Here is a 27155-nt window from a genome sequence, read left to right on the forward strand (position 1 = left end):
GTCTGAGGGTGATCAATTCAGCATAGTTATTGGTGCCCCTTCCCAGACCCATTTGAATTATAAAGTAATGAGAGTCAAAGAGTTATATGATAGCACCCCCCCACATCCTGCATACTGTGCAGATCCATTGAAATAAGCCCAGGGGTAGTCTTAGTTGATGACCTCAGGGACAATGTTCCTAGAGGGGGGAGTAGCATCGTCGTCAGGGATGGAGTTATAGGTGGCCAATGTGGAAGCAGAGATAGAGGGCCAATAAGGGATGGTATTTTGGAATATGTATTGGTTTCGTGCTATCCAGATAGCCCAGCAGAGAATTAGGGGAAGGTTTTTGGCCTTGTTCGGAGCAGTTGTTATCCACCATGATATCCATGCATCCAAAATAGATGTACCCTACCATCGATAGTGGATATTGATGGCCCGAAGGGTGGTATTCCACAGGTCCACAGTGATAAGGCAGTTTAGGAAGAGGTGATCGATAGTTTCATTGCTATTCTTTCATATGTAGCACCAAGATGGTCTGTGATGGGCTCGCTTATTCAAGTTTTCCCCCGTGGGGGCCTTGTTCTTGAGTATTGTCCACATAAACAATCTCGTTCTGGGAGGTGCCTTAAGTTTCCACAGATGTTTCCACCAATGTTCAACAGTCAGTGGTCGATGGATGGCAGAGATATAGAGATATCCTTCCTTTGGAGAGTATATGTCGTTTTTGCCCATATGATCTCATCTTCCCCATCTGTAATCTTGAACTATGATTCAGTCAGTGCAGCAATGTATTCTCCCCAGTGTTGATGCCAAATATGAGGGAGATGTAGGCGACGTGTAGTCTTCCATGCATGTTGGAATATAGAGGTGTGCTCTGGATCCGCAATGTGGTTAATGTGAATGATACCTGAATTGTTGAGTAGAAGGGTCAATTCCTATGGGAGCCTGTGTGAGTTTTCGCTACCAATCCAGGGATCTAGAACAATGTGCATCGATGAGCCAGACTATATCTTCCATGTGATCCCATCTCGGATGAGGGGCAGGGAGTTTATTATTTCTTTCCATATTATTGATATCCTAGACTTGTTCGAGTTGGGTCGTTGAATCCATTCCATCGTGTTGTGGGGGGATATATATTTCGCGTATGCCACCCTTGTCCAGAAGTTGATTGTAGTAACCAATTTCCATACTAACTTAGCAGCCAGTGTAGTAGATAAATCGTCCAGTCTTTTAATTCCCCATTCTCCCCATTTCTTTGGAAGTGCTAGTAACTCCCATCTAGCCCAGGCAAAAATTCTTCTTGTTTGTTTGACCTTCCAAAGAAATTTGCAGTAGAGATTTTGTATTTGAGAGAGTATGCCCCTAGGGATCGAGGCTAGGGACATCCAATATACAGGGGAAGCTTCAAGTACATCTTTAATAAGAACCATCCAGCCCACTCTGGAGAGGTACTTGTGGTGCTAGATGTTAAGTCTTCTCTCAAGCTTAGAAATTAACCATGTCCAATCAGCAATATTTTATCCGAGAGGTTTTAGCCAATAACCCAAGTACCTAAGGCCATCATCCAATTGTTGTAGAGTGAATGCGAATTTGTGGAGGGCGAACTGGATTTCATGAGGTGAGCAGCCTGAAACCGTGATTATGGATTTTATGTTGTTGATCTCCATACCAGAAGTTGTTTGAAATATATCCATGATGTTCTGTAGATCAGTCAGATACCCTATACCTCCATTAAGGAATATCGACACATCATCTACAAAGAGCAGATGGGTCACTGTGCAACTGTATGTAATCCTGATGCCCTTAATTCTTCCCATCCTATGTTCTTCCAAGATGAATCTGCTAAGGCCCTCCATAATGAGCAAAAATAATAGAGGAGAGAGAGGGAATCCATACCTGAGGCCTCTTTTTGAGTGAAAGAAAGGGGATGTCGATCCATTGATAAGGACACTAAAATTTATATTTGTTATGTAGCACATGATCCATTTTATAAACTCTATGGGGAAACCAAGATGGGTTAAGAGCATTATGATGTATAACCAACTAGCACAATCGAAAGCTTTGGAGAGGTCTACCTTGAGAATCATACCTTTCAATTTCTTTGTCTAAACGGAATGCAGCACCTCTTGTGCAGTTCCTACATCTTCATGGATCTGATGGTCCTGAAGGAAAGCAAATTGTTCAGAGGAGATATGTGAGGATAAAATGGGACGGAGGCGATTAGCAATGATTTTGGCAATGATATTATAGATACAATTACAGAGGGAGATGGGACGGAAGTCGTCAAAAGAGCCAGGGTTGTCAGATTTAGGGATGAGCACTATGAAGGTGGTGTTGTAAGCCTCGTACATCCATCCAGAGATTTTGCATTCTTCAATGACCTTGAGGAGGTCTTCTCCAAGGAGTTCAAAAAAAGCAATGTAGAACTCAACCGGCCAGCCATCTGGTCCTGGACTCTTGTCTCTCTTGAACCATTTCAGTGTGGCTTCGAGCTCCCCCATAGTGATAGCCTTGTTGAGGTCCATAGCATCCTCCTAGTCCATGAACCAAGGAAACAATTGTGCCACTCTGATGATTTCAGCCAATGATGCATTGGGGGGGAGCTTTGTAGAGCTACTTGAAGTAAGATGTGCTAAGGGGGGCTAAGTGCTGAAAGGAATTCACTCTGATGCCCTGTTCATTATTCAAGTGCCAGATGGTGTTAATTTATTTTAGTCCATTAGCAAAGTTATGATATAATTTTGTATTATCATCGCCTTAAAGAAGCCAAATGGCTCTGCTTCGCAACCTCCATGATTCCTCTCTGTCTTTTAGGATTTTTCTTCTCTATGCTACTAAGGTTGTGAACCTCTCCTTTTGTTCAGGTGATGCATATCCCCTTCCATGCTCATATTCCAATGCAACAATCTCAACTTCAGTGCCTCTGAGGGTTTGATCATTCATCAATATCTTGTTGTCTGCCCAAATTTTTGATAGTCTCTTCAGCTCGCTTAGATTATGGGCAAATCCTTCTGCTATGTTCCCACCCGTAGCAGGAGGATAGGACTTCCAATAATCAGTTACAAGTTAAATTTAGTCAGTATCTTTTAACCATGTTGAGTTGAACTTATATGGTGCTTTGGGCTTGTTCATACCGCCTCTAACTTCAAGGTATATCGGCAAGTGGTCTGACAGTCCCCCCGATCTAACCCACTACCTATAGTTATACCCCATACCCAGTCGTCGCTATTTAATGAGGAAGTGATCTAGTCTTATAGTCGGCCTATCCTCCCCAGTCCTTCTGTTCCTCTAGGTGGGTTATAATTTATCAAATGGGATATCAATTAGGCTATGGTCCTCCAAAACATTTTCAAAGAAATCAGATAGTGGATCAATCTAAGCATGATGACCCCATGATTTTGAATATCCAATAGAGAAATTAAGATATCCTTCTAGTACAAGTTTATCCACTTGCAGAAGATTGGATCTTAATAGATGCTCCCAGTAGGCTCCTTGATTTTGGTATGGACCATATACATTAATGAGTCTGATGTCTGTGCCTAATTCAGATAAGTAGATGTTCACCCCAATATGACCTGATCCCCCCCCCAAATGTTACATAACCCCATCAAAACTCCTCCTGATCTATCGTTTACATCAAGGGCATGAACCAGCCAACCGGGAAGCATGGATTCAAGGAGGTGAGTGATGGCATCTGCTAAACCCAAGGTTTCCTAAAGGAGTATGACACCTACCAGCTTGGTACTTAGAAGCCTCTGAAATGCTAGTTTTTTCTCAGGACTAGATAACCCACGACAGTTGTAGGAGAGCAACTTCATGAGGCAGATGGCACCAGGGTTTTTTGTGCTCTAATAACTTGGTCAATGGCTAGTTGGTGACCCGAGAAGACTTCCACAACCGCCTGTTTTTTGGCTTTAGAGAGCGAGGAGGGTCTGCCGCGAGGAGGTTTCGGAGGGATGGGAGGGGGTACGATACTAATGCCAATAGAATCAAGAGGTTGTGATCGAGATAGAGATCTGAGCGGATAATTGTGAGAGTGAGACCCCTTCTTAGAGTCAGAGGATTGGGTAGAGGTGTTCACCTCCGGGAAGGAAGGGGGGTTGCATGAGAATGTTGAGGGGGGGGAGGGGGGAGGCTGCAGAGAGCAGGCCAAGGAACGAGGAGTCGGGCAGGAAGATGCAGCACCATGATGACCAACAAAGGATGGTGAAAGAAAACAAGACGAAGTAGTGAAATTCAAAGTGCAAGGAGTAGAGAAAGGCATACCCAAAGAGAGCGCAGCCACTGCAACCGCCTAGGCCCTGGTCATAGGAGGAGAGGGTGGCCGAATGGGAGCATTGTCATGATTCTTCGGATTTTCCTTGGTCGTCTTTGTCTCTACTGCTTCAGTACTGGTGCGCTGCTCAGGTACCCTGGTAGCTTTGGATGGGATCATCTTCCCCTAGTCCACTGCTTTAGCTATCCCATTCAGAGGGAAATCCTTGAATAAATGTCCCACCTTGCGGCACCTCCTGCACCTGAAGGTGGCCCACTCATAATCAAGGATCTATACTCGAGAGTAATGTTTCCAATGCATATTAATGTGCTCTTCTAATCCCTCCCTAGTATCAATATGAACCAAAATCCTTGTGTATGCCATGATGCCCAAGGACATGTATGAATTATCATGCCCCAAATAGGTTCCGAGAGCATTCTCGATGCGCCTGAAAATATCCTCCTACCAGAAGTGAGGAGCCAAACCTAGCAATCTGAACCATAGCGGTCCTATGCCCAAGAGCCCTCTCTCAGGGTCGAAGAGAGGGTTCCATCTTTTGAGGAGCACAAGGGTTTGCTCAATGTGCCAGAAACTAGATAATACCCAGGTGGTATGTTCGGCTCTAGCAAAACACAGTGCAAACCATCCCCGCACAAAGGTTTGAACAAAATTCAGTTCCGTCATGTAGTGTCCCCAAATCTCTACAGTCCATTTCCTGAGCCTAGCCGTGGTGTAGTTCCTCCCTCGAACCCTACCCACCAAAACCCTATCGCCCAGATGTAAAGCAATATTCTAGGTCCTGGCCTTAACACACTTCGCCTTTTTCCCTAGCCTGTGACCCTTGCCAAATTCTTCAACCTAATGAGCTCGTTGAGGGGAATTTTGTAAGTCTAGTCCAAGCCCTGTGGTGTGCACTTCCAGGTCTGGAGGAAAGCCTGCAAAACAACCAGAGGTGGGAGGCATCAAACACTGAGGAAAAGGGGTTCCTTAAGGTAGTACCAATGGTTCTCCTATAAGGGAAAATGAAGGGTAATGAGGAGCATCAAATTGAGGGTGAGGTGAGTAACCCAAGGGGTCAATGGAGTGGTCAAGTCCTATGCAACTAGCCATGAACTATAGGGATTCCGGCGATGGGGGGGGAGTAGCAGAAGCCGACCAGGGGAGGGGGTCCTCAGGCAGGGAAACGACTAGACATGAGGGACCCGAAAGCGATGGCGAGGGTGCAAGGACATCTGGCAGGTCACTGTTTTGAGAGAATAACCCTTCCAGAATCATTGAAGGAGACATCCAGATGGAAACATTGGCATATGGGTCATCAGAATAATCAACCTAGTCGAGCTCCATACCTAACTATCCGAAAATGACATGCCAGCTGCCACCAAGAACCACAATCCATTGTCTTTGTAACTGAACCTCCTGTGGAGGGTAAATGGGACCAGGAAGTAGTTCACGAGCAAGGAGGGAATAAAACGGGAAGCGAAAGAGCTAGTACCGTTAAGGATGATCATGCGCAAGCAGGAGTGCATGTTTTGTAGGGAATAAAAAATTCCAAACCCTAGCCTGTATTAGGCTCCAAACGAGGGGTTTTCCATAGCTCCATCCAATCTCATGGGTCTGCCCCTCTATCCTCTCTCAAATTTATGGTATATTGTTACACAGGTTAATCAATTTTATGTTATTCAACTGTTGTTATATCTTGAGCTGATAGAGTATGGCGTGCCTATATTTATTCTGAAATTTTTATGAAGTGTGGATTCTTTCCTTGCCAAGTGTGTTTCAGTTCTGCAGTGTTCCTTTTAATTCCTACAAGCTTGTATTTTCATTCTGCAAGAGTGCTTTAATTTATACATGCGTGTTCAACGACATATTTTCTATTTTACCTAGTTTTTACATGTATCGACATAGATAGTGCAATCGTCTTTTAAATAAAAAGACTTACCCTAGTTGATAATTAATGATTGTGGTTTAGTTACTTTAAAAGTGATAAAATCGTGCAAATATTTTGGTGTCGTTGTCGGGGAAGATTGTTAACGATACAGTCATCTAGCACTTTCTTTTTAATTTCCTTTTGATATAGTATCTGCATTGCTTTATGTTGGGATGGGGTCCCCTGGGTCAATTTTGGGGCAAAAGCCCAAAGTTTTATGTAAAGGAATGTAAAGTCTCCGCAAATTGTGGTCGCGGAGCGCGTAGATAGTTAAAGAGTCAAAAAGGGTTTTACCCTCTTTTATGTAAGTTAAGTTGGCTTTTTGAAGAACTACCCATGGTCCGTGGACCATGGGATTGTATAAATAGGTGTGTCTTAGAGAGTCTAAAAAAAGATATCAATTGATGAAGACGAATGTAATGGTTTAATAGAAGGAAGATCATAGAGGTTTTAGAGGAGGAAAAGGCTCTGTAGCTGTGTACGCAGAGGCATAGATTAGAGTCCATAACTGAGTGCGCGGACCCCCACAAGTGAGCGCGTAGGGAAGTCTTGAGTCTGTAAGCTGAACTGAATATTAATAAACAAGATTGTTACAGAAATTCCTGTGTTTTACCTATTTACTTCTGTTGTGTATCAATGCACTTTATGCTGTGATGAATGATGGGTTTATGAAATAATGGTGTATTGATGCGCGACTTTACTGGATCTATATTTTTATTTGAACACAATTGACATTAAGGGTTTACACGAAGATTATATCATTGTATGTTAAAGTTATCGAACACTTAATAAGATCTGAGTAAATACTGGGTTAAGAATAATGTTGGATGCGGGTAAGTAGTTAATTTACCTATTCAGGGTCCATGAAAGCCAGTCGTATACCTTCGTGGAGGTCTAGAAGCTAACTAAAGCAAGTTAGATCAATAAGCCATAAAGGCTTATTGATCTCCGCGAAGGAGGATTTAGGGCACAAAACGACATCACGTTGATCTTTGGCTGCAGAAAATTGGTTCCAGCATCCCCCCATACTGCTTCAGGTGAGACTTCAATCTGTGCTCCGCGGATTGATGTCGAAAGGGCCAGTAGTATATGGATTTGTTTGATGCAACTAAATTTGAACCTAGGTCAAGACCCACTAATCCAACAAATGGTTCCATTACCAAGACCGAGATCTGCATAAAGAGATGTGTGATGTCACACCACTGGAATCCGACAAAGAAAGAAATTAAGAAGTGGTTGGATAGAAAGATCCATGAATTCGAGGCGCAAGAAAACAAAAATCCTCACCTGACAAAAGAACAGTGGTTGGAAATATATCTATACACAGAGATACACAAAATTTTCTTCTGCACCTTCCTGATTGAACTATACGAGTGGATCACTAAATTGGCAGACAGCCAAGGTAGGTGGAGGCTTGATGGTCTAATAGTGTGGACCCCGGAGCTAGTGCGGAGGTTGGAAGCTTCTGAAGATAAGATCGTGCACACCATTGATCACTGGCTGGATCAGGTCATCGGAGGATTTACTATAGAGTTCGCGGTCAACACCTCAGTTAGTTACAGTGAAGCAAAGTGACACTTATTTAAAGGACCGCAAGGTAAGTATTTGATATCTTTGAATACTTGGATTAAGATGCTCTTGTTTTAAAAATGCGTTATGCCACTGCCTTGATGTTTGGATCTACGCAAAGTGGACAATTCTTTAGAAATCAAGAGAGAGTAGGTCCTAAATACAACCCATTGATAGAACCTCCTTCGAGTGATGACGAGGGAGCGGTACAGGCCTCACCACAAAGCGTTGTACAATTGATAAAGCAGGGTTTTCCACGAATACCTCATCCACCCACACCACCTCCACCTTCACCTCCACAACATACACCTTCACCCACACCACCACCACCTCTGCCACCGTTCAACATGTTGAATACCATGAAGTTGCCCGTTTTCAAGGGCTTGGGAAGTGAGGACCCGGATTAGTTTTGGTTTGTTGCGAAGGCTATATGGACGACACATAATATTATAGATGATCATATAAAGAAGGTGCATTTGGTCACTACTCTACAATATCGCGCGTTGACATGGTACATTAAGTATTGCCCTAATAATCCACTGGAATCGTTAACAGACACTCTGATCGCTCTAAACAAAGAATTCAGTAAGACCAAATCTGAATCGCAATCAGTCATTGGATTCAACGAAACACCCTGGGAATTAGATCAAAGATTGAAGTGCCAAATCCGTGAAGCTAATATGAATCTCACAGATAGTTAGCACCGTGAATGGATTTTAGCCTCGCTTCTGCCCCACCTAAGGATTTCTTTATCGCAGCAAAAGATAGGGACCCAGACGGAAGCCTTGGAAATTGCGATTAGATTGCATGAAACGCCTATTCAAGACGCTTCTTTGGGAGTTCAATAGATTCATGTGAAGTTGCAGAATCTCTGTTTGGAATTACAGAGCTTGTAAAAGGAAAAAGCGGCTCGGCCAGAGGCGCGAGAAGAAGTTTGGTGCCTCAAATGTAAAATCCAGGGGCATGATAAAGATCACTTCCCTCTCTTCACAAATTATATTATAGGAGGAGGGTCAATGCCTCTGAGGCAATAAGCTTCAGCAGGACCAAATACAGGGCCAGCTCTATGTTGCGATATTTGTCAGGTAGCTGGAAAACATGTTACAGACAATTGTCATTTTCTATATAAGTTTGTATAGATGCCACAACAATTATTCTATAACTTCTATAAATCGGTGGGCCACGATGAGAATAAATGTCATTGCTATGAATTGATGATGGAAATAATGCCCACGTATCGAATGCAAACATAAACTCGGCCTTTGGATCAAGGCGTTGGGGGAGCGCGCGGAGGATGTCAGGGTTGCAAACAAAGCCAAGGAGGGGGAGGACCTGGTAGAGACCGAGGGAAAGTTATTTGCTATAGTTGTGGAGTGTCGGCACACTACGCACGGGAGTGTACAAGCCATACATGCCCATCATGTCGATATTGTACACAATTTGACCACGCAATAGAAGAATGCCCTATATTGATAGCTAATATGAAAGAGAAGAAGGTGTAGCCTCAGCAACCTACCAAGAATTTACAAATGATGAGGGCCAACCCCGCGAAGAGGACCCCAATGTGAATATTGTGCTTCAAAGTGGAATGATGACTGGTGATGATAAAGGGAAACAACCTGAAGAAAGTGAATGGGTCTGCAAGGCTCTAGAAAAATAAGTTGGGTTTGAGCTAGAGCATGGAAAGGAAACATTCATGGAAGTAAATAAAAGCTTCGCTGAGGGCTCTACCTCAGGAAGTTAGGATAAGCCATCTAAAGAGGTTAACCCCTCCATGCTTACTATTTTCTTGGAGACTTGTATGAAGCTGTTGCGCGATAGAAAGGCCATGAAAGGGCTACAAGAAATGATAAATAAGTGTGCTGGTAAGGAAGGTGCTCCTAAAGGACACCACGCAGTCAGAAAATAGGCAAACACAAGACGAGAACAAGGCGTGAGATGAGGCTCACCGCGCAAATAAGAGACTATGAGATGGACCAGGTTATTTTAGATCTGGGATCAGATGTGAACGTTTTGCCTAAACAAACATGGGAAAGGATGGGGAGACCTACGCTGCAATGGTCTCCAATTCAATTAAGGATGGAAAACCAACAAAAGATTGTTCCTATGGGGTGACTACATGGAGTGACCCTAGATATTAAAGGAGTGAGCGAGCTGGCCGATTTTGAAGTGATAGAGATTGTTGATGATAGCAATCCATACCCTATGCTCTTGGGAATCGATTGGGTTATCGACATGAATGGGGTAATCAATTTGAAGAAGCAGACAATGTCATTTGAAAGAAAATCACTCCGTGTTGTAGTCCCACTGGACCCTGTAGAAGGACCGCGCTATATTAAACCAGTTCGTGACTATGAGGAAAGTGATGATGATTTGGACCAGATCTATAAGATAACAGCACAGGATCTAGACTGGGTTAATCCAACAGCTGACAGATGAATTGCATGGGTCCCCGAAAGTTCATGTACTCGGATTCAGACGAAGAATTGGAACATTGGAAAAACAGGTTACATGAAGCATCCACACTGCGCTGCAACATGATGACCAAATTGTTGCGCTGTGTGTTGTCAGAGGTAAGAAATTTTCCTTATTATGATGGTTTAACTAACGTGGATAAATTTTTGGATGCTTTTGAAAGAGAAGTTCCAAAGGATTACCATTTTCAGGCATTGGACTGGGCACTGTGTGCTACGCCTGCTCAGTGGTGGGGTATGCACAAAGACAACTTTGATGAGTGGCGCAACTGCAGAAGGATGATGAGAATGTGGTTTGGTCGACCTAAGGTACAGGTAACGGAGAAGTATGATAGGAGGAATGATTTGCGCGATCACTTGGCCAAATGGACTAAGGTTTATGGAATGGAGCCGCAGCCAGAGTGGGTGCATTTATTCTATCACAATCTGGATATAATCCCTATGAACTGCTATTTGGAGACGGATCTCCGCCACGGCATCGTGGAATGCTATATCTCAAGAGAAGGATTCATGAGGACCTTTAGCTTTGAACATGGGTTCGAAAGAATTGTTGAGGTGCTGCAGGAGGTTAAGGCAGCGATCTTCTGAATACCGCAAGATCCTTTGGAATTGATTCAACCAGATTGGAGTACCCAGCTGCGCCATGCGCTGGAATTCTATAATGTGACTGCTGAAGGAGACGATGAGGATCCAAGAAATATTAAAATTCCAGAAATAAAAGGCCATCGCAAGGTAGAGGGACCGCAAATAGAGAATCCAGACATCACCGCGCCATTGAAAACTAAGCAAGTAAACATTGGCATTGAGGCAGAGCCGAAGTTTGCGAAGATTGGGGATTATTGGGATGATGCCATAGTAGATAAGGTCGTTGAGTTGCTCCACGAATATCAAGATTTGTTCCCTACAAAATTTTTAGACCTGAAAGGTATCATAGGAGACTTGGGTGTAATGAAGATTACCTTGAAGCCAGACGCGAAGCCGATTAAGCATAGGCCGTATCGCCTTAATCCCAAATACAAGGAAAAGGTTCACTTGGAGTTGGACAATATGCTTGAAGCATGTATTATTGAACCCATGGAGGAGTATGATTGGGTGAGTCCAATGGTCGTTTAGGAAAAGAAGAAGAAGGATGAAATAAGGATCTGTGTAGAACTTAGGAAGCTTAACGATGCCTGCGTTCATGGTCATTTTCTGACACCGTTCACAGATGAATTATTGGATAATGAAGTATTGAATATAGAAGTCTATGAGCTATAGCACCAATATGACGAAGTAAGGGCGACGACGCACACCATTTCTATCACACAACGCCTTGCCAAGTTGTAGGAGGCTAAGCAGCTTCTTACCCAGGTGGAAGTAGGCAGAAGAAAGAGGTAGTCATTAAGGCCAGATTGGGGCCTGGGCTGGATGGGGCCTACATAGTCTCTGCCAATATTTAGGAAAAAATGGTGAACTTGCAGAGTATGCAGTAGAAGATCAAGCAGGACAATGCAGGACCAGCCACAGAGAAGCTGGTATAACAAATCAAACAATCATCCACGCAGAGCGCGACTTAAGTAGCGGTTTCACAAATGGAGTTGGGCGATCTTCGTAGCAAGATCTTTGTGCCAGCTGAGTGACTCGAGGGAAAGTCATGATCTTTGTGTTGGGGGGTTGTTGGGATGGGGTCCCCTGGGTCAATTTTGGGGAAAAAGCCCAAAGTTTTATGTAAAGGAATGTAAAGTCTCCGCAAATTGTGGTCGCAGAGCGCGTAGATAGTTAAAGAGTCAAAAAAGGTTTTACCCTATTTTATGTAAGTTAAGTCAGCTTTTTCAAGAACTACCCATGGTCCGTGGACCATGGGATTGTATAAATAGGTGTGTCTTAGAGAGTCTAAAAAAAGATATTGATTGATGAAGACGAATGTAATGGGTCAATAGAAGGAATATCGTAGAGGTATTAGAGGAGGAAAAGGCTCTATAGCTGTGTGCGCAGAGGCCTAGAGTAGAGTCCACAACTAAGTGCGCAGACCCCTGCAGCTGAGTGCGCAAGGAAGTCTTGAGTCTGTAAGATGAACTGAATATTAATAAAGAAGATTGTTACATAAATTCTTGTGTTTTACCTATTTACTTATGTTATGTATGAATGTGCTTTATGTTGTGATGAATGATGGGTTTATGAAATAATGTTGTATTGATGCACGACTTTACTGGATCTATATTGTTATGTGAACACAATTGACATTAAGGGTTTACGCGAAGATTATATCATTGTATGTTAGAGTTATCGAACACTTAAGCAGATCTGAGTAAATATTGGGTTAAGAATAATATTGGATGCGTGTAAGTAGTTAATTTACCTATTAAGGGTTCGCGAAATCCAGTCATAGACCTTCGCAGAGGTCTAGAAGCTTACTAAAGGAAGTTACATCGATAATCCATAAAGGCTTATCGATCTGTGCGAAGGTGGATTTAAGGCACAAAATGACATCACGAGCATCTCTAGGTGTAGAAACTTGGTTCTAGCATCCCCCCATACTGCTTCGGGTGAGACTTCAATCCGCGCTTCATTGGTTGATACCGAAAGGGCCAGTAGTGTAGGGATTTGTTTGGCGCAACTAACTTTGAAACTGGGTCGGGACCCACTAAGACAACACTCTAACATACTTGATTGGGCTCACCACTGTAATAATTAGGACACTTAGGGTGCGTAAACTTTGGAATTTCCTTTTGAAAGAGTGTCTTTAGTTTTACATGCATTGGGCGGTAAGACGAGAGGTAAGAACCTGTGCATCGCTCTAACATACTTGAGAGGGCTCACCACTGTAATAATTAGGACACTTAGGGTGTGTAAATAATTAAACATAGGGTCCATGTGTAGGATTTATGAGTGAAGAAGAAGCAAAACATAGGAACTCTAATACATCTACAGGCAAAAGGGGTCACAAGAAGAACAAGAAAAATATTGATCAAGGGAGAGTAACATTTATCCAAGAATTAATCTCAAAAGCAGAAAGAGAGCAGTCAAAACCACACATGGAAGTGAGAAAACAGGCACACAGAAAGCTATTGCTTCGACATCAAAATCAAAAGTATTTGGTTCCTCTATTTTAGGACCCCATTTTCCTCAAACTAGCCTACAAACCCCCAAATCTGTAAACTCAACTCAGGAAAATAATGAGAAACTAGTGGTCAGGATTTTGGATTAGAAGGACAAGGGGGAACCAGTGGGAAATATCAAGAACCAGAATCGAAAGAACATTCTTTCACTTTCGAATACCCAGACTCAGACAGTGCAGTAAAACAGCCAGCCCCAAAAAAATCCGAACAATTATCACAAGAATCCTTATCTACAGAACATTTGTCCGAACAATCTTTAGAAGGATACTCACCAGAACAAGAATCAAGGGAAATTCCAATGAGGGATAAAAACAACTATAATGGGATAGATTCCACTATTACCACTTTTGAATTTCCAATAAGTGATATAAGGGGAGAAGCCCCTATGAAAAATATCCCTCTATTAGCTCTTTCATATTTTCAGGGATTGACTATAGAAGATCTTGATACTTTTGTATTTGAGTTTTATGTTTTGTACAGGAGTTATGACTACACTTTATATGCTCAAAAGCTAAAACTATTTCCTGCCACTCTGAAAGGAGCAACGTTAAGATGGTTTATGGGACTAGGTTCTACCACTATCCGAACATGGGGAGATATGAAGACTATGTTTTTGGAAAAATACCAGGACTATTGCCGAACTAGAGATCTAAGAGAGGAGATATTCAGAATGACACAAAAGGAAGAAGAGAACTTGGAATATTACATGGAATGGTTCCATTATAATCTACAAAGGTCCAAACATAGCGATCTGGATCCAGATATTTTGAAAATAATATTGATTCGAGGAATGAGAGATGATTGCCTTGATATGTTGAACTTGTTAGGAAAAGGAGATATATCTCAGGAGCCATATGATGATATAATAAAACTTTGCTTAAGGTGTTCATGAGGATCATCATGAGGGAGAAGCATGGCATGGGATGCCTCTGTTAAAATACAGAAATTTGTGAATGGAGGTGTGACCAGAGCTGAGATTGGAAACTTGTTCGAGAATCTCAAGACCAATATTCTTAGTACCTTATCTACCCAATTAACTACAACACAAGTGAAGAAAACACAAGATGAATTTGATAAGGCCTTAGCCGTGTTCTACCCAAAATGTAAAGAGAAACATTACCTGAAGGAATGAAGATTCAACAGCATTAACTTGTGCAATCTTTGTGACCTAGAGCATTCTACATGCTATTGTCCAGAGCTCCCAAGACTGAAGGAAGCACTCAAGGAATCAAGTGAGGAGGCTCAATCTTCTTACTTTATTGGGTCCAGGAAGCCTTGGAAACCATGACCACCAGGTATGTCTCAAGATTTTTCTTTCAATCCATGGAATAATGTATATAATGCTCAACAATTTCCATGGCAGTATCCCACTCCTCCTCCAGCTCAATTTCCTTCACCATGGAACCAATGGTATCCTTCTCCACCTTTTCAGTATCCTCCATATCAGTTGTACTCTTGGCCTCAGAATTGGAGGGGAAAATATTTAGGCTCGGTCCCTCCTTCATTACTAGTGCAACAGCAATTGCAACTTCCACCTCTCTCATCATCTGCTACTACTCCTCCCATACGTCCCCAATTACCTGTACATTCTAACCCTAACCTAAATAATAAGGAAACTCATAATATAGAATCCCCCACTTCTTTCCAGACATACTACATTACCCCTATTGAATGCAATGAGATCCACCTTTGATCGGGAAAAGTTGTAAACTCAAAAACCTCCCCTGTTATTATTGAAGAGGAATGTGAATCACCTAGGGATGATCCTGTGGATTTTGAAGAAATTTCTACACCTGTAACAGCCTATTCAAATAATGCTGACACATTTGTAATAGCCAATCCAACTGCGACTAAGGATCCTCTATATCCGCAAATATTAGATGAAACTAGGATGATTCCACAACCCGAATCTGATTTCCTCAAGGAGTTAAAGAAATTGCACCTAAGGATTCCCTTTCAGCAAGCCATTAAGGGTGTCCCCATCTATGAGAAAACAATAAGAGACCTATGTGTTAAGAAACCTTGAAGGAAGCCCAAAGATCTTGTTACCATCCATGTGATGGGAATATTGTTGGAACTAATGATTGGTTAGCCTCTTTTGGCTAAATACAATGACCCAGGGAATCCTACAGTCATTTTTTATATTGATGAGAAGCCCATTTCGAACACATTAATTGATTTATGGGTAGAAATCAATGTAATTACTAAGGAAATCTTCACCACTTTAGGACTGCATGGGCTGAGATAAACACCTACAATTCTAGAACTAGAAGATAGGTCGCGTGTTAAACCTGAAGGAATGGTAGAGGACATAGCCATCACAGTGGATTCCTAGAGGTACCCAGCAGAATTTCTTATTTTGCAAACCAAATCAAATCTAGGGGGACATCCCCTAATATTAGGAATTCCTTGGTTAGACATTGCGGACACATTCATAGATTGTAGGGCGGGCTTCACGACGATTTCAGATGGACAAGCCACAAATAACCTCAGCCTTTATCCTCCTGCAAAACCAATGGTTTGGAAAATCCCTTATGGGATGAATTTGAACCTAAATCAGATCATTCCCATCCACTCCTCACTCTTGGCAAAGCCCAGTATTTTAAGAATGAAACAGAGGATGACATTATCAATGGATTTATCAGTAATTCCCTTGTTGTTACTTCTATTGATGATTTATGGGTAGAAGATACCATGGAAGACTTGAGTCTAGAACGTATGAAAATCGCCCCTATTCTCAAGAGAAGCCTAGCTGAAATAGAGTCGAGAAAAAATATAAATATTAATCCTAATCTGACTCCCAAACTGAACAGTATGTTGTTACAGTTGTTACAAAGACATAAAAATTCATTTGCATGGGATTACATGGACATGAAAGGCATTCACCCCAACCTGTGTACCCACCACATCTACTTGAAGGGAGACTGTAATCCAGTTAGGCAGCCACAATGATGCATGAACCCAACACTTAAATAAATAGTAAAATAAGAATTGCAAAAGCTTCTAAATGCCACTTCATTTATCCCATCTCTGACAATGAATGGGTATCTCCACTTGTTATTGCTCCTAAAAAGAATGTAAAGTGGAGGATCTGTGTAGATTACAAAAAACTTAGCAAAGCTACTCAAAAGAACCATTTTCCTTTGCCATTTATAGATCGGTTCCTTGACACCTTATCTGGAAAAAAAACATTTTCATTTCTAGATGGGTTTAGTGGTTATAATCAGATACAAATTTCCCCAGGGGATCGGGATAAAACCGCCTTTACTTGACCTTGGGGGACTTTTGCATACAAAGTTCTCCCTTTTGGACTCTATAATGCGTCGGCAACCTTCCAGAGGGAAATATTGGGGATATTTGTGGATTTTCTAAATGACTATTTAGAGGTATTCATGGATGAATTTACACCTTATGGTGACGATTTTGAACCAGCATTAGCCAATCTCAAAAAAGTGCTAGAACGATGTGAGCAAAATAATGTTGCTTTAAGCACTAAAAAATGTCACATGATGATGAATGAAGGAATTATGCTTGGGAATTATATTATTGTTGCAGGAATAAAAGTAGACCCTGTTAATATAGAAGCAACTTTGAAAAGCCCCAAGGGTTAGCTCAGTTGGTCAAATCAGTGCCTCACCGTTCGGGAGGTCATAGGGTCCATTCTCCCTGAAGCCCTTGGGGTTAGGCCATGCTGTTGGCTGTGAGGCTAGATTCCCTTTGGGGTCGATCAACCAAGATTTTTCCATGGACATAGCGGCCACCCAATGACTAGGGTTTCCGTGAACCACAACTAAAAAAAAAAAATCTAAAAATTCCATCCCCCAAAACACAGAAGGAGGTACATAGTTTTTTGGGACATGTAGGGTATTACAAGAGGTTTATAGAAAAAAGAAAAATCAAAAATTGCATCCCCATTATTTTTTCTCCTTACTAAATATGTGGAATTTATTTGGACAAGGAAATGTGAACGTGCTTTTATAGAGTTAAAGCAGTGTGTATCAGCAACGCCTATTTTATGAGGACCAAACTGGGACTTGTCGTTTCACATAGCAACAAATGCATCTGATACTGTTGTAGGAGTTGTGTTAGGTCAACTAGAAGACAAGAAGCCATATGCCATCTACTACATAAGCAAGAATCTAACTCTAGCAAATTTAAATTATACAGTTACAGAAAAAGAGTTTCTTGCAGTAGTGCATACCATTAATAAATTTAAGAAGTACATTACAGGTTATCAAGTATTTGTGCACACTAACCACTCTGTCATTCGTTTATTAATGAACTAACCTATTACTAATGGTAGGGTTACACGTTGGTTTCTACTGTTACAAGAATTTTATATAATAATCTTAGATAAACCTGGAAAAGATAATGTAGTGGTTGATTTTCTTTCTAGGCTAACTGTTAATAGTGATTGCATGCCTGTTGAGGATTCTTTTCCAGATGAATATCTTTTTTATATTTCAACTCACTCACCGTGGTATGCAGACATAGCTAACTACCTTGCTGCAGGGAGATTTCCACAACATCTATCCTCAAAAGAAAAGAAGAATATTGTTCAGCAAAGTGCAAGATACTCTTGGGTAGAAGGATACCTCTACTACACAGGGCTAGATCATCAGATCAGGCGTTGTGTGAGAGAGGATGATATTTTTGACATCCTCAGAGCCTTCCATGAGGAACCTTGTGGAGGAAACTTTGCTGAAAAAAGGACAGGGCATAAGTGCTTTCAACAATATATTATTGGCATACCATATTCTAGGATGCAAAGAAAATTCTGAAGGGATGTGACAATTGTCAAAGAATGGGTCAACCACTCTAGCCAAATGAAATGTCATTACAACCTCAAATAGTCTTGGAACCATTTGAGAAGTGGGCCTTAGACTTTGTAGGACCAATTAATCCTTCATCTCAACAGAATTCCTACATTCTAGTCTATACAGATTATGTCACAAAATGGGTTGAAGCAAAGGCACTAACTAGGGCAACTAAACAGGTTGTTTCAGACTTTTTATTTGAAGACATTTTTGTTTGCTTTGGAGTACCTTGAGAAATAGTGACAGATGGAGGACCACAGTTCACATCTCATTTGATCCAGAGGTTAGTTGAGAAATTCAAGATCTGTCATAGAATTACCTCACCATATCATCCTCAGGCAAATGGTCAAGTGGAGAGCACTAATAAGGTTATTGAAGTAATTCTCACTAAGATTGCAGCCAGGCACTGAAGGAACTAGGCTGATAAACTTCTAGAAGCACTATGGTCATACAGAACTACATGGAGAAATACTATTGGATTTTCACCATATGAATTGATGTATGGTAAAAACCCATTATTTCCCATTGAGTTTGAAAAAAAAACACTCAAAACAACATTGAAAGTGAACTTGGATTTGACTATTGCTCAGAAACATCGGTTGAACCAGTTAAATGAACTAGATGAGAATGTTGAGATTGCAACAAGATGATGGAGCTTAGTGAAAAGAGTCGCCTTCACTAAGTGGGCCCGCAGGAAAATTATGGCGCAAGTTCTATTTTTGGATCCCAGCAGGGATGATCACAGCAGGAGTGACCACAGCAGGGATGATCACAGCAGGAGTGACCACAGCAGGAGTGATCACAGTAGGAGTGACCACAGCAGGAGTGATCACAGCAGGAGTGATCAAAGTATATTTTTAGACTGGCTGTCCAAAATAGAAAAGTCAAATATTATTGTCTCATAATAATATTTGGACTATAAACTTGATCTTATTCTCTTGGAGCACTTCAGTTTGAGCTACAGATGTGGCCCATGCAGCTGTCAGAAGGAAGTATGCTTTTCTTATGAGTCAGTTGAGTTGTTTCATGCATGACTTCAGTTAGAACTCAATCAGTTGAGTTTGGTGGAGTTGATTGTGGAGTTGATGGAGTTGTGTTCAGTTTGACTTGGTTAAACTAGTTGTAGTTAGTCTAACTGCAAATACACTAATGATGAGTTGTTAAACTAATTATTAACTCATAATACAACTATAGAATACATCAGTTAACTCAGTTGCATGTCAGTGCATGTTCAGTTCAACAGGGACAGGTGTTAGAGAATCAGATTACTATCAGTTGTGACTATAGTTGTGCATGAGGATTTGCACAATCAAGTGATTGAGTATGCCAATGAGTTTGCTCATGTATTTGCCCATTATTATAGCTTCTGCTCACGTCTAACACGGTGTGAGTAATTCTTTGGAGGTGAAATACGAGTTTGGTAAACCATTATCATTCATTCTTGAGCAGGTATTGAGCTTTGGAGGTAGGCAAGCAGCGGGGGAGATTTGGAGATCAGATCTGAGTTGTATTGTGTGTAGCATGTGGAGATAGTACTAAGTACTTGTGAGGAGTATTGTACTATGTATTGTTACATGATTCAATCACTATAATATACAAATAGCTGGAGTTTTTAGCGAGATGCTTTCCCCGGGAAAATACGGTGTTGATATGTGTGATTGATGCTTCTATGTATGCCTGTGAATGTTTCTGCTTCTGTAAATTGATGATCAACGTAGAGGAGGTTATGTATTATGCATGTTCCACTTATAAGTGTATAATCAGGATAAGCTCTGTGAATATGTGTCATATTATTCAAAATTTCTACATGGTATCGGAGCTGTTGATCATCAGATCTACTATTCAGGAAGTGTTTACACTCTATTTCTTCAAGAAGAGTCTGTAATCGGGCCAGGTAGCCTCTGGATTCATCCTTCCTTTGGAAGGTGAGATATCCGGTGAATGCCCATACAGTCAATCTCTGTACGAGAAATATTGTGTTCTCACGAATCATAGATCCGAGGCGGTTGAGTTGGAGCTGGTGGAAATCGAATTTGCAGCAGTGTTGTTGAAATGTCTTTCAACGAATTGCAAATGTTATTCCAAAGCAAGAGCGACCTGGCACTCAAGGATAAACTTAGAAACAATAAAGGTGAGAATGGATATTCATCAAAGGTATCTGATGAAGAGAATTGCACTTTGGCTGCCAAAGCAAAGAAAGGGAAGAGCAAGAAAGCTTCTCAGTCTGGTGCAAAAGGCAAGAAGCAGGATATGTCCAAGGTGAAGTGTTTTCACTGTCACCAGCACGGACACTATGCCACTAATTGTCCGCAGAAGAAGAAGAACAAGCAGGCTGCTGGATCTTCAGCAAGAGAGGCTCTAGCCTCACAGTTTGAGCTTGATTTTTCATTGATCGCATGCTTCGTTTCAAGTGTGATGGGATCGGTGTGGTTCTTGGACAATGGTGCGTCTTTTCACTTGACGGGAGATAGAGATTTGTTCTCTGATCTAGAGGACAAAGATCTTGGAGTGCACATCAAGATGGGCGATGATGGTAGATACAGTGCGACCGGTATCGGTACCATTTCCTTTGAGAGGGAGTCTGGTAAACCCTTCGTATTGAAGGAAGTCATGCATGTTCCAGGATTGAAGAAGAATCTCATCTCAGTGGCGATGTTAGAAGACAAGGGGTATGATGTTTTCAGCGAGGGAAAAGCTTTCCTGCGCAGCAAGACAACTGGTGAGACCCAGAAGATAGGGGTTCGAGTGAGGAACCTTTATCAATTGCATGTAGATGGATGAGCAGCAATGGCAGGCAAGGCAGAAGGATTGGTGAGCCAGGACGATGGTGAGTTGTGGCACAGGAGATTGGGTCACCTTCACCATGGAGCCTTGAAGATACTGCAGCAGATCACTACAGGGCTTCCTAAAGGCACACTTGTGCAGTCAGATCAGTGCAAGGGGTGTACTTTGGGGAAGTTTTTCAAAGCCACCTTTCACGAGAAGGATAGTCGCGCCATGACGATCCTTGAGAGAATTCACATAGACATGTGTGGACCTTTCTCAGTTGCTTCGACAGCAAAACACAGGTATTATGTGATTTTTGTTGATGATTTCTCTCGTAAGTGCTGGATCTTCTTCATGCAGAAGAAGAGCGAGACATATTCAAAGTTCTGTGAATTCAAAGCACTGGTCGAGAAGGAGTCGGGGAAGAAGGTGAAGGCTCTTTGGAGCGATAATGGTGGTGAATACATCTCGGACGAGTTCAAGGATTTCTGCAAGGCAAAAGGTATTCGAAGAGAGCTCATAGCTCCCCATAACCCACAACAGAACGGGGTAGCTGAGCAGAAGAACAGAACGATTGTGGGTGTTGCACGGGCAATGTTGCATGATCAGGGCCTACCCCTTCACTTGTGTGCAGAAGCATGCAATACAGCAGTTTATGTGCAGAACCATTGTCCTCATAGGATACTTGGCATGAGTACACCCGAGGAGGCTTATTCTGGTAAAAAGCCTGATCTTTCTCATTTGAGGATTTTTAGTGCTAACATTTACATGCATGTGACAAAGGATGCTAGGAAGAAGTTGGAGTCGACCGCAAAGGTTGGGATATTTGTTGGGTACACTGATACGCCCCACAACTATCGTGTGTATTTGCCAAACAGTGGTAAAATTGTCGTGCGACAGGATATAAAATTTCAGGAGGAGAAAGCCATGAAGTGTTCGCTTGAGAGGGAGCTACACTTGCATGCAGATGAGGAGCTATTAGTTCCTAAGGATGAGCTTCAGGATGTGGATCAGCCACAAGATGAAGTTCATGGAGTGGAAGAGACCACTCACGCAGCGCCAACCATCAGAGGGCGAAAGCGCTTGACAGAAGCTGAGTGACTGGCTCAAGATGCAGAGAAAGTTGTAGGCCCACCTACAGCCCAACGCAGGTAGAGACAGTCACCTGATTGGTACACTCGATACATGGCTCTTATGAGCAAGTGTGTTGTGACTGAGCCATCCTCTTTCGAGGAAGCTGTGGAGGAACCCGCATGGGTAGACGCCATGGTGGAAGAGTATGATTTTATTGTCAGAGACAGTGCATGGGAGATTGTTCCTAGACCGGAAGGGAAATCAGTGGTGGGTTCGAGATGGATCTACAAAGTTAAGCAGGCAGCTGACGGGAGTGTAGAGAAGTACAAGGCAAGATTTGTTGCCCGAGGCTTTTCACAGATAGAGGGGATTGATTATGAGGATACCTTTGCACCTGTCGCAAGGTATTATTCCATACGGACGATTCTTGCTCTCTCAGCGCAGATGGGATGGCACATTCATCAGATGGATGTGAAGACTACATTCCTCAATGGAGTCATTGAGGAGGAGGTGTACATTGAGCAACCCGAAGGCTTTGAGGTCTTCAGCAGCGAGTCGCATGTGTGCAGGCTCAAGAGAGCGTTGTATGGGTTGAAGCAAGCACCACGTGCTTGGTACACACGGATAGACAGCTATTTCACAGGACTTGGATTCTCCAAGAGCGAGGTGGATCCTAACCTATACCAGATTGTGGTGGAGGGTAAGTTGCTCATCATTGTACTGTATGTTGATGATTTGATTCTAACGGGTGATGAGATGTTGATACTGTCATGCAAGAAGGATCTTGCTACATAGTTTGAGATGAAGGACTTGGGCCTCCTTCACTATTTCCTAGGATTGGAAATATGGCAGTGCAGTGGTGGACTGTTTGTTTCTCAGGGCAAGTATGCTCGGGAGATACTGGAGAAGTTCAACATGCATGGCTGCAAGCCTATTGATACTCCTCTTCCTGGAGGTTGGAGGAAGGAGGATGCCACTTCGAGAGAAGAAGTGGATGCCACTGTTTATCAACAGTTGGTGGGGTCGCTGATGTATTTGGTCAATACACGACCCGATATATGCTATGCAGTTAACCAGCTTTCACAAGCTATGGTTAAGCCTACCAAGCTCTTCTAGAAGGCGGGCAAGCATGTATTGCGCTACTTGAGAGGCACATCGGGATACGGATCTTGGTACAGACAGGAGGATGCAGATTGGGCAGGGAGCTCAAGAGGCTGAGTATATGGCAGCAATGACATCAGGTACCATCATATCAGAGATTGTGTGCAGCGGAGGATCGTGTTGCTTTCATACATTCCAACGGAGGATCAGGATTTTGATATTCTGACGAAGGCTCTCACCAGGAGCAAATTCGAGTACCACCGAGGCAGGATAGGGGTTGCTGATAATCCATATCTTGTCGAAAGGGAGTGTTGAGATTGCAACAAGATGATGGAGCTTAGTGAAAAGAGTCGCCTTCACTAAGTGGACCCGCATGCAAATTATGGCGCAAGTTCTATTTTTGGATCCCAGCAGGGATGATCACAACAGGAGTGACCACAGCAGGGATGATCACAGCAGGAGTGACCACAGCAGGAGTGATCACAGTAGGAGTGACCACAGCAGGAGTGATCACAGCAGGAGTGATCAAAGTCTATTTTTAGACTGGTTGTCCAAAATAGAAAAGTCAAATATTATTATCTCATAATAATATTTGGACTATAAACTTGATCTTATTCTCTTGGAGCACTTCAGTTTGAGCTACAGATGTGGCCCATGCAGCTGTCAGAAGGAAGTACGCTTTTATTATGAGTTAGTTGACTTGTTGCATGCATGACTTCAGTTAGAACTCAATCAGTTGAGTTTGGTGGAGTTCATTTTGGAGTTGATGGAGTTGTGTTCAGTTTGACTTGGTTAAACTAGTTGTAGTTAGTCTAACTGTAAATACACTAATGATGAGTTGTTAAACTAATTATTAACTCCTAATACAACTATAGAATACATCAGTTAACTCAGTTGCATGTCAGTGCATGTTCAGTTCAACAGGGACAGGTGTTAGAGAATCAGATTGCTATCAGTTGTGACTATAGTTGTGCATGAGGATTTGCACAATCAAGGGATTGAGTATGCCAATGAGTTTTCCCATGTATTTGCCCAGTATTATAGCCTCTACTCACGTCTAACACAGTGTGAGTGATTCTTTGGAGGTGAAATACGAGTTTGGTAAACCATTCTCATTCATTCTTGAGCAGGTATTGAGCTGTGGAGGCAGGCAAGCAGCGAGGGAGATTTGGAGATCAGATCTGAGCTGTATTGTGTGTAGCATGTGGAGATAGTACTGAGTACTTGTGAGGAGTATTGTACTATGTATTGTTACATTATTCAATCACTATAATATACAGATAGTTGGGGTTTTTAGCGAGATGCTTTCCCCGGGAAAATACAGTGTTGATATGTGTGATTGATGCTTCTATGTACGCCTGTGAATGTTTCTGCTTCTGTAAATTGATGATCAACGTAGAGGAGGTTATGCATTATGCATGTTCCGCTTATAAGTGTATAATCAAGATAAGCTCTATGAATATGTGTCATATTATTCAAAATTTCTGCAGAGAAGAGATTGGCTTCCATCCAACAAACATACATCATATAGTGGTAGAGGGCTAAGTGGCATGAAAATTTTATCAAAAATAAGATGTTTCAGAAATGCAATTGGGCTCTACTGTATGATTCACGATTCAAAGACTTCAAGGGGAAGCTCTGCACCAGATGGCTAGGTCCTTATGAGGTAGATACAATCTTTGACAATGGGACCGTGAGATTAATTACCATAGATAGTGCCAAAGTTCCATTGCTTTCCAATGGGCATCATCTTCGGTTATATAATAAACCAACCTCAAAGGATTCATTTGTCAACATTGTCTCAGGATCTGATCTTCAAGTTATGAGGGCAGGGGAAAATTCTCCTGTGCTGTCAAATTCTTAAATTCTAATAAGTGTACTAGTTGAAAAAAAACTTTTGTTGGCAATTGATACACCAATATATATACATATATATATACATCCTCCTGTGAAAACCTCTTATGGGGAGCAAGTAGATAGTTGTACCAACTGAAAACCACTTTGTGGCAGCTGATACACATTTTCCTTTTAATAAGTACTATAACAACATGACGTACATGACATATGTGTAACAACATGCTTGTTACAAGCCCATTTTTATTCTTCTAATTGCATTATTCTGAGAATTCTTTTGTAGGTACAAATTGCAATGCCCTCAAAGGAATACATTGTTGTAATAAAGTATTGTTGCAAATTTATTCAACCATCATGGAGAAATTCTTTTATTGTTACATCTATAGCATCCGATCCGATGGAGATGACTATAGCATGGAACCGATTGCAGCTGTCTGTTTCAATAATCACCATCACCAGCACTCTGTTGTCGGTATCAATCAAATCACCCTCCGGTAAGTCATTCAAAAAAAGAATATTGTTTTTTTCTTTATTTAGCAATTATGGCAGTTAATACGTCATTTCATTTTGACGGTTGAGGATGGCCTTTGCATTTAAGTTGGGGGGTGACAAATCATTTTGTGATTCATGACATAACCCGATTTGAAGTGACAATACCCATTAATCATTACCACCTTGCATGAATGATCATCTCATTAATTCGAACTGTATCCAAGTCATATTTTCACACCTTTGAATTAATGATGAAATGATAACCCATATCGCACAACTTTCTAACTTGATATCCTTTCCTATTGCCCTGATATCTGCCCCAACGTAGCTTTGCACCCTCATTACACAGATTTTTCAAGAATTGTGACGGCAAGTAGGTGAAAGTTCATAGTGACTATTGCAACAATTAGTGAAGGGTCTATAACAGTGAAGGATGGGAGGAGCAGTAGTAAGGCATGAACCGGATTCCACCGAGGCTTTGGAAAAATGCCCAGAAGCATATCAAATTTTTAGAGAAGCAGGGTGGATTGATTTTTTCTAGCGACTCAGGGGGTCGGATGAGAGTGTTTCTTTGGAATTTGCTCAAAATCTGAATAGGAATCAAACAGAGGTAAGAGGCCTAAGACTGGAGATTATGGAGGAAGTGATTGCCAGAGTAATAGCACTTTGACCCGAAGGGAAGAGGTGGTTCAACCGAAAAATTAATGACCCCTCCCTTAAAGCTGAATTATTGTAGGGAGAAGAAAAATTGATCAATAAGGGAAGAGGAAATGATTGCCCTTCCCTTCCTAAGTCATGGAACGATTTTTCCTTGTTCATTATCAAGTACATTACATGTGAGGGGCGCTCGAAAATAGTCTTCAATTGTCATTTTCCGTTGTTGATCCATCTTCAGCGTGGGCAACTAGTTAATCTTCCCTATTTTCTCTTGGAAAATTCGAAACACATGGTTGTCTAAGTAAAGGTAGCCTTTCATCCAAAGAGTTGCATTACCAATCATGGCCTCATAAAATTGATCATAATGGAAGCTCTGGAGCAGCAAGGAAGAAATTGGGAAAAATTTATCAGTGAAGGAAAAGAAGCCCCGTGACAAAGACAAGTTGAAACTCCTACATATTCTCTGAGGGAAGTTGATACAGCTAAGGAGCAAGGACAGTCTTCAGGAATCAGAATTAATAATAGGTCACTTTAGAAACCAGTGGGTGGAAGAATACCGAAGAAAAGGGTTAAGTTTGTTGCTCAACCAGAACCATCGCCATCATCCAAGAATAAACCATGCAAGAAAAAAGAACAAAAGGAGAAGCAAGAAGAGACAAAGAAGTAGAAGAAGAGGAAACATACCAAGCAGGAAGACACTTCTTCATCAGGTAAGAATGAAACCCAAACTTTGTTGCTTAAAATTAAGAAGCTAGAAGTAGAAAATAAGGGATTAAAGCGGCAATTAAGAGGTAGAAAAATGAAAACAAAGGTTTTGGGTCTCGATACATTGGCTGAGGTTGTTGATAAGTTAGGATCAGAAACCACACAGGGGACTTTATGTATAGCATGTTCTGAGGGTTTGGCGATAGAAGGGTACAAGATTTGTGTTGCAGACACCATCTTAGAAGGAGCCTAAACAAAACCATGGGAGGCTGACACACAAGAACCCGTTGAAGATGTTTCTAACGCACAAGAACCGACAGTTGAAATGGAGCACCCCATGGATTTTAACCTAGAAACTAATACACAAGAACCTATCAAAAATGC

Source organism: Pinus tabuliformis, chromosome 1_2 (genome assembly GCF_031772625.1).
Source record: "Pinus tabuliformis cultivar Carrire ecotype Pingquan chromosome 1_2, CPIR1, whole genome shotgun sequence".
Lineage (NCBI taxonomy): Eukaryota > Viridiplantae > Streptophyta > Pinopsida > Pinales > Pinaceae > Pinus > Pinus tabuliformis.